The sequence below is a fragment of the Amphiura filiformis genome, chromosome 16, assembly GCF_039555335.1.
Source record: "Amphiura filiformis chromosome 16, Afil_fr2py, whole genome shotgun sequence".
NCBI lineage: Eukaryota > Metazoa > Echinodermata > Ophiuroidea > Amphilepidida > Amphiuridae > Amphiura > Amphiura filiformis.
In genome coordinates, this window is record NC_092643.1 from 59,043,087 (window position 1) to 59,061,169 (window position 18,083).

Here is an 18,083-nt window from a genome sequence, read left to right on the forward strand (position 1 = left end):
AAAATATGACCATTAAAAAAATATATATTTGACCGACCAAAGTTACCCCGCTGACCGAAGTTACCCCATTTTACGGTACGGTACATTATGGTTTTAAGCTTCCCTATTATGTTAGTGACAAGTCTTCTTTTCCCGCTTCTTTTTTGGTCGACAATTGTTTCATGCTTGACAACAGCCTTGTCGACAACAGCCCTATAAATTTACGTGCATGAAATGAAGTTGTTACAATTTTAAATGTATTTTATGCAGTCAAAAGAGGTCGCTATTCCACCAAAGCTGGCGGTCCCAGTTGTTTTACACATAAAAAATATTTTCTAAAAGTATTCTGTTGTAAATCCAAATGCATGTTTAATAGTCAAGTGACTATCCCGTCAAATGTAAATTTAACAAACTACAGTAATTTAAGAGTTCCACAATTCTGAATAAATATGCCATAAATGTGTTTCACAATGTTTAGTGGTAAATTTGAGAATTAAAAACTTTTGTTCTAGAATCAAGATTGGCCTTGGCCACTTCTTTTTATATCGATAAAGTCATAAAAGTCGGAAAAGAAATGTTAAAATATTATTAATTTTTAGTATCAATATTATCATTTGAAGCAAACATATAAAGTATTGAAGAACATCGTGCTTATCTGCATTAGATTTTTGTGTTATCTAATAACATATACACGTGTAACATCATGGTAACATCCATTAAAACGTTAATTGGACAGTAATCGGATATAAATAAGTACTCGCAAGGAAGGAGACAAAAACAGACGACGAAAGTTGTCGCTTCGCTGTGTTTTCGGGCAGAAAATCAACGCAACTGCACTGTGAAATATTGTGATATTGTTCTTGGTATGTATATCAGGTTACTTTGTATCATTTCAAAATGTTTTGAACTAAAATAATTAATGTTAATTTGAAGCATTGGCTCTAAATCTTGTCACACACCAGCTGACGCGAACACGAGTGCCAAATTCGGAAGCGTGAATTAAATAATTTAGCTTAGGGCTCAGCTCAGCTCAGCTCAGCAAAACCCCTTACTTTCAAACCCAAGTGCGAACCCTGTTTTTATGTTTATATATTGGTAAAAATACAACTACCGCGAAAACAGGTGTTTGTGATGTCACACGGAAATGTAGTTGCCTAATGTTATACGTCGAACAACTGAATACAAGCACAACGTATGGACCAACAATGACCAATATATTTTTGTAAACATTTTAGGCCTATAACAAAATGTATATTTCGTACAAATGTACAACTATAGTTTAAGTTACCTGTTATCAAAGTGTCCGCAAAAAACTGGTCATCGCAAGTATCTTTGTAATGCTGAAAACTAAGGATATTCACGCAGGGACAGGCCAAAAACCTTACCTCGATCGTAAAATCCAGCCGATGCATGTCATAAATAATTCATTATTCCATTGTGTAAATGTCAGTGATTGTGTCCATGTATTGTTATTGCACATGCGATCTCGCGCGAGCAGTTGTCAAGCTGAATTTATACTCGATTGCTGGATCACCACGTGAATTCGCCTCTCGAAAACCTGTACGAGGTTGTTGCATCGAGCTGACAGGGGCGTTTATTCTTCCGTTAATCGCCCCCAAAGGGGAGGGAATAATTTTACCCCTTTGGGGAAGAATTGTGTATTTTGAAAAAGAAAAAAAAGAGGTAAAAAACAGAAGAAAGTCAACAGGATTCAAGGAAAATTAAAAATAAAATTAATAAATTTGGGGGAAAATGTATCTGGAACATGTATTATGTTTTATGGTATTTTTGGAATGAAATAGATGGTCACCTGAATTCATCAAGTGTCATTTAGGGAAGAAATATAATGGGTACAATAACATTATATAGCATACATGTAGTGGTCCCTTGGCTTTTACTCATTCCCATCCCAAAAATGATTATTTGAGGGAAACCATGGACTTTATCATAAAACAGGGAAAAGTTGGGTCAGTAATTCTTCCCTGCTTGGGCAATAGTGACTAGTGGTCATACTATAGGTACCGGTAATAATGCACAGTTTGCACACTAAAAAAGGGAGCTCTGCTTTGCATATTGCATACAAAATCCATTTTCTTTTTAGTTTGGACATCTGCCTATGTACATGTAGGGAAGCATTTGGGGTTCTAAGGGAAGAACTATCAATTAGTTAACAGCTCTATTGTCCAAGTTTATCTTCCCTTTTAAACCTCAGCTTCAGATCCAAATCCTTGATTATTCTTCCCTAGATGCAATAGTTCAGTGGCATTCTCCGAACTCTGTAACAGAAGAATTTTAATTCTAAGGCTTTATAAATCAGGGGCATGCGAGTCACCACATATATATAAAAGAGTTGAAAACACAAAAAACGGATAGCAAAAAGCTCAAAACACCTAGCAAAAAGTTGCAATTTGGGAAGATCCTGTACTTTTATACAGAGCAAGTGTACTGGTAAAAAAAAAGCTGAAAATCAAAACAAAAAAGCTGAACTCTCACACCCCTGTAAATAATAAATCACAGCTAGCTCTGAAAATAATAAAGAGCCTAGAGGTGTTTACCAGCCTGTCTTCCCTTTGAATCATTAGTCCAATCACAATACGGGTTATATGACGCCCGTCGGAAATTTTGTATACGTCCACGATGACGTCATGCCCCGTGCCACGAGGCTGGCTTTTCGGCGAAAGCGAGCGAGTGGTATAAAGTCAGTTTCACACCTGTGTTTTAATGGAGCACATCCACAGCGCATTTGACAGATAAAAATGAAATTGGCAATTCTGACTGAGCAACGGAATTCCATGAAATGGACGATTATGTAAGTTATTCTACAGGATCGGTAATAATTAACAGCTGGTCTGCTGTATTTGAAGTGCATAAGTTTGTGACTTCGTATGTTTATATGCAATTGATATTATAGGAAGCTTAAATTGGCAGGCTGTCATGCAATTCATCCGTCTCTTCCGAACATATATGGACGTTCAGGGCAAGTCATACTGAAGTATGACTTGCCCACACAGGGTATAGCCTAATGTAGGCTAGCCCGAAACATCATGGCCCTGTTCCTTCCTCACTAGGGCCATGAATGCCCTAAGTACGTAAAAACGGGGTACCGTGAACTCACGTTGCGGTGATGACGTCACGCTGACGGCATCTATTTGTAGGAAGAATTCAAAACACGGCGACGATAACAGTCACAAGTCGGGTTTTTTACATCATCCTCAAATGTGCTCAAAATTTGCAAACATGCACCAAATATGTTTTGTTTAAGTCTCATCTTCACGTGAGGAATGGTAGGAAGTGGTATTTGTAGGCTTAGAGAGAAAACGCAATCTCGCTTTTCTCGCCGTGAATCTCGCTTTTTAGTGTTTTTAAAAGATTCATTTCTACCACGAAAATCTATTTCTGTGGCGAAAAGTTGCAGAATTCGACAACCATTGCAACTAAAAAAGCTTAAGTTTGACCTGATTTTCCAGCCTGAATGTACAAAAACGGTCCATTTTCTGGCACATTCAAGCAACAACACAAGTAATATTCTTTATTTACTACTCAAACCATGCAGTATATTGACCTTTTAAGCTGATTTATGAGGACAAAATTTGTGTATTTTTGATAGTCCGGTCGGCAATTTCCATGCTTTGTTTTGGTATCACTCAGGGGTATGGAGTCAATGAAATTCTGCCCTCACTCAATTTTTTTACCTTTTTTGATTTTCGCCAATTTTTGGGCTTAAATCTCGCTTTTTTCTCGCATTTTGAAGTTGCCATCTCGCATTTTTGGTCAAAAAATTGCGTTTTTTCTCTAAGCCTAGGTATTTATGAGAAAAGTGATATTTTATGTGTACCCTGGAGTCCTGGACTAGATATGCTCAGGAGTCTCAGACCTTCGTACGGAGAAGGACAGTGGAAATCGTAGTGACGGAGGTGTGAGTACCTCGGGCTAAATGTAGTATAGCTTTGGAGCAAAGCTAACCAAAAGTTAGTAGTTTACCATTAGTGTACTTTTTGTGCATGATTTTTTTCTCCGTTGATATTTACCATCATGTATTGTATGTTGTATAGTAGGATAATGTGAATGTCATCATTCTTGAATTATCATCATTGGGCATGTTATGATGTTGGTAGCATGATGATTGCTTAGAGGGTCACTTGCCCTATGTCCATTTATACCTCTGTAATCCTAGTAAACATTGAAAAAAGGCAGATACTATTATTATATGGTGCATCTTTTGAGGTACTTTTTGTGATAAACCTTTCAGTCTGACCTTTAGAGCACTTTAGGGCCCCCTTTCCCCTTTTTTACAACCTTCCATATTATTTATGGTAAAATATTTGTTTTCTGTGGTAAAATGACTTGTAGATTCTTTATATTCACCTTCTTCTTCCGGTACTGTGCAAAACCTGAAAAGAGGATTGACGCACATTGGTTGATTTGCAAGTATACAAGCGCACAACATGCTCCACTTGAACAGCATATGTACAGGATAAAAAGTTTGATGTGGAAGAGCGTAGAGTGACAATTATACATGTATACAGGATTAAAAACATTCTTGTGGATGCGCTAGTAGAAGGTGACGTCTCCAGCTCTGGCCTTGAAGACGTCTGTGGATGGAGAGTCAACTACATGTTGAGGGAGCAAGTTCCATAGACGGATGGTGTCTTTGCGACGTTTGGTTATATGCAGAACCTGGCACTTGTCAGGGTGAAACTCCATCATCCAGGTCTTTTCCCACTCTTGGAGTTTGTCAAGATCTTGCTGGAGTTGTATGGCATCGTCGGCATTACTAATGGTCCGGTAAACAACACTGTCAAGTCTGCAAACAACCTAACTGATGATTTGCTGGAGATGCATTCAGGGAGGTCGTTGATGAAAGCTAGAAATAGGAGTGGTCCTAGGACTGTTCCTTGAGGTACTCCAGATGAGACAGCAGTTTGGACAGATGTTGCTCCTTCCAGGATGACTTTCTGGTCTCTTTCTTTCAAGAAGTTCCCAGTCCAGCCAAGGAGGCTGCCTCAAATACCGTAGGCCTAATGATGGAGTTTGTGTAAGAGGCCTTGATGAGGGACTTTGTCGAAAGCCTTAGAGAAGTCTAACAAGATGAGATCTGTTTGGAGCCCAGCGTCAAGGTTGCAATGTCGTCGATGGTGGTGATCAGCTGGGACTCGCAGGAGTGAGCCCTCCGGAATCTGTGCTGGTAGACGGTCAAGATGCTGTGCGAGTCAAAGTGTTGCATCACTGAGCTGTGGATGATATGCTCCAGAAGCTTGCAGCAGATGGACGTCAACGATATTGGGCGATAATTTGCTGGTTTGTTTCTACATGTATCACCTTTCTTGAAGACAGGGACAACAGTTGCCGATTTCCAGATGTCTGGAAGGATGCCAGAATCCAAAGATGCTTGATACAGTACTGTTAGCATTGGGCCAAAGCTATCTGCAAGTTCTTTGAGGAGACGTGCTGGTATCTTGTCTGGGCCTGTGGCTTTGTGAGGATCAATCTTCTTTAACAACTTGATCGCACCATTGCAGTTGACTTCAATACGGTCAATTTCTGCATCCTGTCACAGATATACTAAAAGCCCTGGAGGAAAACGCAATCACGGTTTTTGTGGCCACAATGGCATTTTTTGGGTGCAGTTGCGTTTAAAAAATAGAAGCAAAAGTAATGAAAATGTATAAATTTATCCAGCTTTGAAAAAAACACCTTAGAACCTTTTTTTTTGTGTGTGTGCGTTTTTTGGCTTCCAAAATCATATTTTTTCCCCCGGTGCCTATACTAATACCTGTGTTGAGTGTGTAAAGAGTCAATGAAAAATTAACAGATCTTTTGTCATGTGTTTTTTGTCAAAATGAAATGTTGTCGAAACTTTCATTTTGTATTTCATGAGTACCACATCATAAAATTTAAATGTGCACATTCTAAAAATCAACCACCCTATAAAACCTGCAAACGAATGTGCCTTTAACTGTTGACTTGAGATAATGTACATTTTGTATGCTTAGACTTTATCCAAGTCTTACCAATTTTACTTTCAATCAGGTGAATTTTTGGGCTGTTTACTTATTTCCATCCCGAAACCTACTCCATGTTTTAAAAATTGTAAATAATTACGAACATTATTATTGAATTTAGCACATAAATTAAACTTAAAACTGAAGTGCGGGTGGATGGATGGGTCTGGAGATGGGTGGGTTGAAGGATGTCTTTGTCTTGTCAATCTTTGATTTGTTCAACTGCCAAAAGTAATGATCCAAATTGAGGGCACTATGATATTCCAGATCTGTTGTGGAGAGTGGAGGGTGCACAACTGCAGGTCAAGCAAAGAAAATTGGAATTTACTGCGTGTTACTCCATCGGTTGTTCTACGGTAGGATCTTTTGATGGGTGTGTATTGTCACGCACACCATGCACATACCAGGGTACGTAATGTGTTATGAACATCGCATACGCATTCGACTAACTTCCATTGTAATAATAAACCGTCTTATTAAGAGGGTTTCTTCAAAATCTCGGAAAACTACAGCACCTAAAATCTTGGTTTTTGCATATTTTGGGAGAAATTTTTTTCTTCTAATTTTGCTAAAAAATCTTGTAAAATTAGCTGTTTTTGGCCAAAATTGATTATTTGTTGAAAATCAAATTTTTGCCAGATTTGTCAAGCTTTTGGTGATATTTTGTGGTCATTTACCGTCATTTTAACCTCCAGATTTTTTTAAAATAAAAAATCTCCACCGGGGTGTCTTGACCATCCAGACTGTGATTCTTTCGGACCCTGAGGCTGAGACACAAACAGACTTGCAAAATAAAATATAAGAGATCACAAATAAAAAATAATCCACCAAAGAACCATCCGGGCATTTCTGCTTTCTCTCCAAAAAAGTGAATGTGGTTTTTACCGCAAAAGCACACGTTTTTTAATTAAAAATTTTAATTTACAAAAAAAATCACAATGTAAATTCAAATTCCGGCATGAATTTCAAACACGGGAAACTCGGAATTGACCTTGCCATGTAATTCATTGAAAATAATGATGTTTCTGTCACAGCTCGAACCAGGTTTTGTAGAACGCCTTGTTTTATATTTAATTTAATTTTCCTTGAAAGTGAACACAATTATTATTGTGCAGTCTTCGATATTAATTGTTGAGCGTCATGAAATCGCATCTGCAGGCATTTATTTTATGTGAATTTTTAAAAATCTTGAATGATGCATGAGTTGAAGATGTGGTTTTTCTTGGTAAACAGGATAGTGTTGTTGCCTATTCTGTTTTCCTCTGATTAGTACATGTATTATGCAGGTCATTGACCTTGGCTGCATAGTGGCTGATGATACCACTGTTGAAGTGGTAATTTTTGCGAGTGTAATTTTTCACGCTTTGCTAGTAGAAGTTAAATTCGCAGTTTTCAGGTTACTAACATAGACATATGGACAGTGTTCGAAATAAGCACTTATCCTCTTGTCCTCTTGTCCCAAAATCACTGGGGACAACCATATTGAGCTATGTACTTATCCTCTGGACAACCAATATTTGGATTCTTTGCACTCAAAAACATGACATATATATTTTGGGGACAACCAAAATGTTTTGAGGACAAGCAGAATTCATTCTTTAGTTGTCCTCGGGACAACCTCCATATTTTCCTTATTTCGGACACTGCATATGGACATATGACATATAGACTTTTATTTTCGCTGTAGGTGTTTTGAGCATGAAAAGAGCAGAAAAAAATGTTCTGCGAAAATTTCTACTTAATTTACAGAATATGATATCCTGACAAATAGGCCTACTTGTTTGGGGTAGAACTAGCCCCGTTCCCAAACTGCAACGCCTCTCGAACAGCAGCAATTGCAGAAAAATCTTTAGATCATCATAGATCATCATACAGGTATCAGAGTACATTGTACAGCACAGAAGCCTGTGCTAGTTTGGGGATAAATCATAGCTCTACCAATGAGGCCGAATTGGTCAAGCTGGGAGATTCAGTGCTTGTTGATCGAAAGACAGTTTAAGGCAGCTGTGTACTCTAGACATTGTTTCTTTCGCAAAATTGAGTTTTTGTACTTTGTTATGTTTTTTATAAATACAAGGAATTAAAATCCAGATTTGTAAACTCCAACTGCAATATTTTAATGATTTTATTTCACTATTCCACTCGTGTTTGAAATTGAAAAGGAAAGAAAATCTTTGTTGTACCAGCAGGGTACACGCTACAAGCAATAACGCATCGCGCTATGTATCGCGCAATTTGTTAACGCACAAATACGCTTACGCATACGTGGACGCTTATCTGCATGCGCTGGCGCATCTTATGGAAACACCACGGAAGCACAAAAACCTAGTGGTCAAATGGCACTGTTTTAGCTGATAAAATGTGGGTTTTTTTCAAGTTCTTTCCCCCGATCTAAATATCAAGTTATGAATGGATTTCGCTCAAACTTCTCAAGGGGCCGTGGATTTACCCGATGTTCATGTAATGTAAGGTAGAAAAATAAAAACTGCCACATTCTCCTGCGAGATACGATGAAAGTGCAAAATGTGACCACTTTAAACTTCAACGGCCATTATTTCAATGTTCATTTTCTCTGTAAAATGACGATTTAGGTACACGATAACTCAATAAATACAGCATCTATAGGTAAGCAAATATGATCATCGTAAAAAGCATGATCGACTCAAGAAACGGTTTTCTCATTTTTTTATATTTTGATCTCTTTCCGATTTTAGGCATCATTTTGTGCAAACAGGCGTTTGTGAATTTTAAAAAGTTCAATTTGATGCCTTATATGGTCAATATCTCAAAAAATAAGGCCAATATCAAAAAAATAAAAATAAAAATTTTGGAATGGAGCCTCAAGATTGAGCTAAAAACAAAATAAAATATTTTGGAAAGAATATTGCCAAATACTCACTTTTTGTGATTTTCTTCATAATTGTTGTTTTTACCCCAAATCTGTATTTATATTAAGATCTATTGATGTCTTGCCTTCATAAAAATGTATACTTTTATATGTCTTGCACGAATAATTACAAAGTTATTGCACTTTTACTACATGCATGTCTGAGAGTACACAGCCTCCTTAAGGCTAATAGAAATTGGCACTCTGTTCGTGGTGGTTGCAGTTGTGGACCAAATAATAATACTGAAAGTATAAAACATGTAGGCCTATGTCCGTCACCAGTGGCGTAGCACCCGGGGCAAGAAATAAAATTGAAACAATTGCGCGCGGAGCACACAGTATTTTTGACAAATAAGGCCTACCACTAATTAATTTTTGTTACTAGAAGTTGAATATTGGTCTTAAAATGTTCTTTCAATTGATTTTGCGCTGAAATCCGCGCGCGAAAATGTTGACTTTCATCGCTTGGAGGGGTGCAGAATCGATGCTGAATTGGTCAATTTGGCATTATAGTTTTCAGGATTAATCTGGAATTCCAGATTTTTTTGCGGGGGGGTCAAACTAACACACTTTTATTTACTTTCAGCCCGTTTTGTGGCTTTTAGCCCAAATTTTTGTGCTTTTTCCAGATTTTCAGTTTTTTTCTTCAGGCTTACTTGTAAACATCCCCTATAGGTCTGATTGCAAATTTTAAGATTTTCTCAAAATAACCATTTTCAGGTACCGTATTCATTCGTAAGGGGCGTTTATTAGAGACAAATTTACGTATGTTAGAAAAGGGTACTGAGATGTTCTAACAGCTTTTCTGAAGCAGAAAATGTTTTGCAAGTTTACGCAGGACTTGTAGTCCTGCAGATATTTCACTGTAGCAACATTTTATCTGTAACTTGAACATGAATGGTACCCTTTAGCAAATTGAAAATACCCTGGGTGGGCGCTTATTGGGGCATGGGCGCTAATTGGAATGAATACGGCACTCATTTTCCAAAAACCTGAAGTTTTCACTAAATGAAAGAAATCATCTGCAACAAAATCCATAGAAAGTAGACTGTCGCAAAAAATTGCAAGAAAATATAGAAAAAAGTATTGCAAAATAAAAAAATTAAAAAAAATTTTTTTGGGGGGGGGAGAAAAATCACATATTTTGGACAAAATGGGCAAATTGCGCAAATCACAAATAAATTCCGTTATTTACTTATTTTAGCCTGTTTGCAGCTTGTTGACCTGCATTCACATGCTTTTTCAGGTTTCTCTCACCAGTTTCAGGTTTTTTTGAGTGAAAGTTAGTGGTATTTTCTGTCCTAAGGCCCTTTACAATTAATTCTTAGTTTCCTGTTTCCCGCCCGCGTCCAAAGTAGAGAATTGCAAAATATTTAATTATTTTATTTTTATTTTGGATTTTCTCTTTTAAAGTAACTTTTAATGACTTCCATTTGCTACTTTCTAACTTTGATCATATCAACTATAATGATGAATAAACTAAGAACATAACTGTACCATTACTAATGTATAAAATCAAACATAGTTGTTCCTAGTCAATACGGAAAATAATAAAGAAAATAATAGATAATTAATAATTAAAAGTCACCTCATCACTTGTTTTCAACCACGAAACAGGAAACTAAGAATCAATTGTGAAGGGCCTAATGCTTAGGTTCAACTGTTCAAGGGTAGAAGGTTTTTAGAATGTAAACTGTTTCAAAAATGTGTTCAACAATAGCACTGTGAGCCATTATTGATCTCATTCCCAATGGCACAGGTCAATGAACCCCCAATAACCCTAACCGCCTAAGGGCTTTTTGGCGACGGGAAGGGAAAGAAGGAAAGAACAAAGAGAGAAAAGAAGGAAAGAAGTTGTTTGCTCTGGGTGGGATTCGAACCCGAGACCCCTCGCATGCCAAGCACTCGGTCGGCGACACTTTGCCACAGGTCTTGGGCTTCGCTGGCCAGCGAAACCGTGCCTATATATCACTTAGGGCGATGGCGTCATCACACCACGTGGGATGCATGCACGAACAGTGTATATATCAAGTAGTATTTTGTAGCATTCAGGCGGGTTAGGGTTAAGGAAGCCTATACTGAGTTTCGATAGTGGTAACCTAACCCTAACCGCCTAAGGGCTTTTTGGCGACGGGAAGGGAAAGAAGGAAAGAACAAAGAGAGAAAAGAAGGAAGGAAGTTGTTTGCTCTGGGCGGGATTCGAACCCGAGACCCCTCGCATGCCAAGCACTCGGTCGGCGACACTTTGCCACAGGTCTTGAAGCTTCGCTGGTCTGAAACCGTGCCTATATATCACTTAGGGCGATTGCGTCATCACACCACGTGGGATGCATGCACGAACAGCGCATATATCAAGTAGTATTTTGTAGCATTTAGGCGGGTTAGGGTTAAACAAGCAAAGCTCAATTTTGACCTCAAGTTGCCAAGCATGAGTTTTTGTACCCAATACATCGAAAGGTCATTAGGGAACTGTGTCTTAGAGATTGTCATGTTATCTATCCTAAAGTTTGTTCGGCTAATATAATAAGTGAAAATTATTCGGTTTTTGTTACTGCGCTGCCCACTCGTCTATAAAGTTCAAACTCATGCTCACGTAAATTCACATAAGCATACGCCAGTCACATATGCAATGCCCAACTAGCATGCAATTCTATATCAATACACAGTGTTTTAAGCCGAGTGTTATTAACAAGGAATATTTGCAATTGGGTTATTTGCATGTCAACCTGCGCCCTGCCGAAATGGCCCCTGTTAACCCTAGTACCCCTTTATTGATGTGCCTGACCCCCCTCCCCATAAAAATAAATAAAGCTTTCGAAGAATGACTACAGTATACATTTTTTATAGAATATCTTTTTGAATACTTTGGCATTGTGACATTCACAAAAGTATGTGTATCAGAAGTAGCTACAGTGAGTGTGGGCATTCTAAAAGAATACTGATAAAACATTTTTGTTAAACGTCTGATACTTCATAATATAGCTAATGTGAGATGCAGTTTTGGTACCGTTATTAGCCAGATAACGGTAAACATTCCTGTGCATATCTGAGCTTATTGTGTGGTAAGGTGATTGCATGCATGTATTTTAAATAATATTTTATGCATCAATTTAATTGATGCTTATGTCAGTATTGATTAATATACCCTGGTAGCGCAAATAAAAGGTACCAATATCAAAATGCAATCATTACTCAGGACTTGGAGTAAGTCTAATATTAATCATCTGACACTAGCCGTCACCAAGTGATGCGTGCGTATTATTCATGCATAGGTCACATAGCGGTTTCTCATGAGTACTATCTATATAGCTCTCTCGTTTCTCAGCAACGTGGAATTGAACATCCGTGAAAATTTGTGAGTTTCGAAAATTGTTCAATGTGATATATAGCAGATGCAATGGCGAGCGTTGCGTTAACTTGTGATATTAAAGGAATCACTTTTGCGTATATACGTGGAATTTTTACTCCTAAATTTATCATTATTTTATATTACGTATTCTGTTCAACTGAAAATGTTAGTGAAAACCTATGTATTACTGCTTCCATAACAAACACTAAGTCATCATTTACTCTGGTATTCATTAAAAAAAATGTGATTTTTCATCTAGATGTGAAAATATAGATGTTAGAAAATATTAGTACGGTGAAATCATTCAATACAATGCTTCTTCGTACGACTGTGTACCTTGCGATTTTTCCGCCCTTCATATACGATACATTGTTACCTGAAAAGCTGATATCTTATTTATATTTCTTGATTTCTCGGGTCATTTGCTCTATCGCATTACGAAACTACCACATCTTATTGTTTTCTTTAAATCTGTGATTTTGATTTTCTTGCGAGATTTCATGAAATTCTTGAGTTTTTTATTGAATTTCAAATGTGAGTGAGACAGGGATTGGCGGATCCAGGATTTGAGACATTGCTAATTGTATGGATGGCGAGGGGGGGGGGCTGGCTGAAATTGGTTGCCTGTAGACAGTGTTTTGAATACATGCAAGGCCAAAAGCCTGTTGGCCAAAGCCTGTGAAAATCACTGCGAGCCCACCGATAAGCGTTCCTGGAGACCCACATAGCCCTTAATATTTGATTACCGTACCAAAGTCTACAAGGTGGACCCAATGCTTACGTAACATCAATTCTTTCGCTGCTAGTTGGGATTTCATGTTGTTGACTGAAGCTGAAGATTTCAAACTGTTAAACATGTATTATGTGTCAAGTTTACGATTGAGTCTGGGTCCATAAAAGTTGACAAGGGGCAGAGCCTCTCGATTTTCAGATCTGTTACGCTGAAAACAGTACCGGTATGCTTATTCCGATTCCAAAAAATAGAGCACTAATTTTGTGGGTGTTTTGCTCGTTATAATAATTTTCCTAGGAACAAATTGGGTAGACCTCAAAAAACTACTAGAATTTGTTTTGGTCACAATAGAAACAGTTCAGGTAAAGGGTGATGCCAGGTGATGCAGGGGTAACCCCTCACCATCAAACATCAACAACCTTTAGAGGTTATTAATAGTGAGCTATACGTGGTGATGTTCCCAATAAGGATGACATTTTAGTGGGTACACCTGACTGAAGCTGAAGATTTCAAACTGTTAAACATGTATTATGTGTCAAGTTTACGATTGAGTCTGGGTCCATAAAAGTTGACAAGGGGCAGAGCCTCTCGATTTTCAGATCTGTTACGCTGAAAACAGTACCGGTATGCTTATTCCGATTCCAGAAAAATAGAGCACTAATTTTGTGGGTGTTTTGCTCGTTATAATAATTTTCCTAGGAACAAATTGGGTAGACCTCAAAAAACTACTAGAATTTGTTTTGGTCACAATAGAAACAGTTCAGGTAAAGGGTGATGCCAGGTGATGCAGGGGTAACCCCTCACCATCAAACATCAACAACCTTTAGAGGTTATTAATAGTGAGCTATACGTGGTGATGTTCCCAATAAGGATGACATTTTAGTGGGTACACCTGAAGTCTCAAGCAGTGCGCATGAATAAATTTCAAACCTGACCTTACACAGTTTGAAGATCATACATTTTTTTTTTCCATAATCCATACTTCCGGAAGTTCCGGGTCTACCCATGAATGCACAGGGAGTGACTGTAGTAGAAACAGCCCAGTTGATGGTGACATGCATCAAAAATATAGGGGAATAAAAGTGCGGTTGGGAGCTGTTCAGTATACTTTATTTGACTTTCGAGTCAGAGTCCTCCAACACTTTTGACAGCTGCCAGACTTACATTGCTGACCATGATTACAATTAATTGTTTTAGAAAAAAATCTGTGCACCTATAATTTGTTTCTTTTACGGGTTGAAGCATTTATATTTGCTCATATTTTCCTTTGTTTTTAAAGAAAATTGTGTTGCAACTTAGCAAAAATCACAGGATTTTGTTCTTGTGTATGAAATAAGTTAAAAACTGAGTTTTTTAAACTTGTTGCTTGAGAAATTGTACAAAATAATGCACTTGATGTGTCTAATGCACTCCCCTACGGGGCTCATGCATTAGACGCATCAACATCTCAGTATCTGTGCATTATTTTGTACAATTTCACTCTCAACAAGTAATACACAGTTATTAACCTATAAGTATCCACTCAAATATGTTTTGTATTTTTGTTTTTATGGCAGGACATGCTGAATTTTGGTGTGATATGAAATATATCCTGCATGCAAAGAATGGATGTGAAAACAAGGAAAGGGAGTTTGTGTGATGTAAGTAGTACAGTTTTGTTTTTTAAAAAGAACTTTTTATCCTTCTGAGGCTAGACCTCATGGACATATAAATGAGACTAGTAGTCACAGCGATCAAGAAGCATGTCGCTGGTAATGAAATGCTTGAAGCAATTGTGCAAATGCTACCTTCGATTCACTTGTTGCTGGCGACTGTGATTTACATTTTTTCTAAGTTGGCTTGAGTTGAAATGGTAGTGCCTTGAACATAGCACAGCCTTGCAAGTCAAAGCCTCAGCGGTGCTATCGTGTTGTGCACTTGGGAAAGGCACTTTACCTTACTTGCCTCTCTCTACCCAGGGGTGAAATGGGTAGCTGTTATGAACATTGTCCATTGAGCGTTGCTCAAAGGTATGAGCATGCCTTGCACAGTGTATGGCAGCTGACATATTCTAATGACAGCGGAATAATGTAAAGTGGTTTGATACACGTTAAAGGCAAATATATGTCAACATTCATTATTATATTATTTTGTAGCTAGGATATGTATGACAAGTGCGGTCATTTTCACCAAAACTCCCCTGTTCGAAATTTTTACCCTGAAAACCTAAATCCAGACCTCTGCACCTTCTTGGTGTTCAATCAGCTCAAATAAATTACTATAGCCTAGAATTATTAGTCTGATCTTTTTTTGAGTTCACAGAATTTATTCAAGCATTATTTTTAGAATTAAGCATCTGTCAGAGGCATAATTTTTTCCTGTCCCAGGAGCAAACTATCCCTCCAAAAAATGAACAGTGGATGGACAAGTGACTGGCTAACACCCTGGATGCTTGGCATGCTAGTGACTTCTGATATACATGTAGTACATCAGCTTGTCACTTTTCCAGACCAGGTCGAGTGGATGAACAAAAAATTTGTTAGAAAAACATGCTGCGCTCATTGTGACCACCTATTATGATATGACAATTTGAAAAAACTATTGCCTCTCTAAGATAGGATTTGGTTTCATGATTAGGATTCAGCTTTGGGTTAGGTTAGGGTTAATATGGTAAGAACTATAGATTAGGGTTAAGATTAGGATCCAGAAATAATGGTTATAGTTGGAGGTTGGCAAGTACTATTCTAAATGCTCTTATTTAGCTGTTCAAGCAGCAGCCAATCAAAAATGTGCAGCGTGTGACCATGTTGAACAAAATCTATTCTGGACGATGACCAGAAATCTAATTTATGGAGGTTGTAAAAAGCCGTCTCAGGTTTCATTGCTGCCATTGTCTCGTGTGCGACGTGTATATATTGAGCCTAATGTAACTTAGTTCAAACTTCCTTGTCCGAAAAACATGTGCATGCCATAATCATGTACATTTTATGTTGCTCTTTCCTGAAAATCTGTGTGCCCCTCATCAATTTTTAGGGGCCCATAGTAAAAGAAAATTTAGCATAATGCTATGATTATTTATAAGGCGTGCTCAACCAGTGTTAGAAACAATCCACAATTTATTAGAGCTTGGGTCTGAAAATATATGGTAATTTTTTATGGAGTTTACTCATAGCACCAAGGCCCATCTTACTTCTAACACCGCACATGCCCATAATAGTAGTATTATAAACTAGTACCATTTTCATGTAATATTGTTTGAATTTTTCATACACACAACACATATTTTGATACAAAAAATGTGAAAGATATCCAATAAGATCCCCTTGGATGATAAAGCATATGGAGCTTCAAGTCTTTTTGCAGGGTGCTCTTTAGAAACACACAGGACTGAATTTTAGGTCGACATTAATTTTGATGGTGGTGATGGTCACAAGTCATTTTTGAGTCTCCATATTATGGACCAAAATGACATAGGCCTACCCAGTATATATAGTCATGTTCACATTTTGAGTTACACCTGGCGTAAACTTACTCTAATATTGATAAAAATTCCAAAAATATTTCCTTATACCTACTGCGTGTCCACACTTAGCCTACTCCTAGCACTACGCCGACCAGTTCCACCAAGGATTCACTTCTGTACGGCGTAAACATCGGCTACCACTTCCGGTGTTTCTGTGACCTTTTCCAACCATACGATATGTAATTTCTTAGTTCCAATCAAAAAAAGGTCTAACTTTCACCGAGTGCCAGGCATAGCAGCTTTCACATATTTGCAACTTACGCCTGGCGGAGATTACACCAGCTCGCTCTTCCTGACTTTTGTCAGAAAAAGTCAGGAGTAAATCGTCAGACGTACGCCTGGCAGAACTTACCCGGCCCTGACCATCGTTCACTCTGCCACTACCCATGGCAGCGCAAACCACTACTCCCAGCAACTTGTGCCGACCAAGTTCTGCCGGGCATACGACAATGTGAACACAGCTTCTATGTATATGCAAACAATGTGGCTTAGGCCAAATGATTTGCTTGGACAAAATCCTTTGATACTCCATGAGATTAATTTTCTGTTTTTGATTTTCTGTTTGCATAATTTGCATGCAATTCACATTTTTAATGCCAAATTTTCAACAAAATGCATGAGTAATGTCAGATTCTTGAAGATGTTCATCAGGACTGTTCATGGTAAACTGATATTTGTAATTTCATACAACTAGTCCAAAAATCGACGAGTTTCCGAAACGTCTGCAAGTAAGTGGAAATTTTTGGACTAGTTGTATGAAATTACAAATATCAGTAATGTCAGATGTTTTTGTGCACAGTGCAGACATGCTAACTTGTATGGTTTCACCATATTTTGTATGGAAAATATGGCAATACCATACTAAGTATATGGGCCTATGATTTTCATTAACAAAATAGGGTTATTGTGCCTGCTGCTGCAAAATTATGTGAACCTGAAGTGCTTCACTGTCTGAGTTTGACCAACAAGGTCTACAGTCAACATGGCCAGCTGGTGAAGCACGTTACCAAGTATCATTTTCACAATCTCTCTTGCAAAAGTGTAAATCTGCCGCTGTCAAAGGTTGGAAGTATTTTTGCCAGGCCAAAATGGAAGGGGGTGGGAGCAAGCAATTTATAGCGACAAAAACCCCGGCACGAAAACTTATGCAACTGGCATTGAAATTTATACTGAATTCTATTTAATTTTAAATACCAATATTGTCAGCTTTTTGTCTGGCATCAGCTTCGTAGACCATTTAGGTTATGTGGGGTGGGGGGGGGCAGGTAGTGCTGAAAGGAATACTATGTTTGGCCATAGATAGTGAAGGAGTATGGTTTGGCACAGCAAAAGGGAGGACCCTCATTTTTTAAAGTTTACCCTATCGGATACTGTAAAAGTGGACATTTTTGTGCTACATTTTTGCACTTTTCACGTTCAAAGCTGCTACCACAAAAATACCAATGTGCGAACATGTTCCTTATGTGCATAGGTCAATGTAAAGAAACTAAAATCGCAAATTTAAAAACAAGGGAAACTGTTCAAAGTTGGCAAAGCACGAAAATTAATTGCACAAAAATTTACACTTTTACAGTAATGGCTATTCTATTTAAAGTTTGTTGATCAGACGGGGTGCATCAAATTTTAAATAT

General features: G+C 37.8%; 1 protein-coding gene across 2 annotated transcripts in view; it reads left to right on the top strand.

Annotated features, from left to right (window-relative positions):
• The first annotated feature begins 750 nt into the window (after window positions 1-750).
• Window positions 751-18,083, top strand: part of LOC140136274 (uncharacterized) — a 67,201-nt gene continuing 49,868 nt past the window's right edge. The window contains exons 1-2 of one of the 2 annotated variants that reach the window (XM_072157996.1): window positions 751-842; window positions 14,507-14,590. The gene's annotated coding sequence lies outside the window, so the exon portion shown is untranslated. Of the gene's footprint in view, window positions 843-12,168; window positions 12,224-14,506; window positions 14,591-18,083 lie in introns of those variants that run through there. The other variant, XM_072157997.1, reaches the window with a different exon arrangement.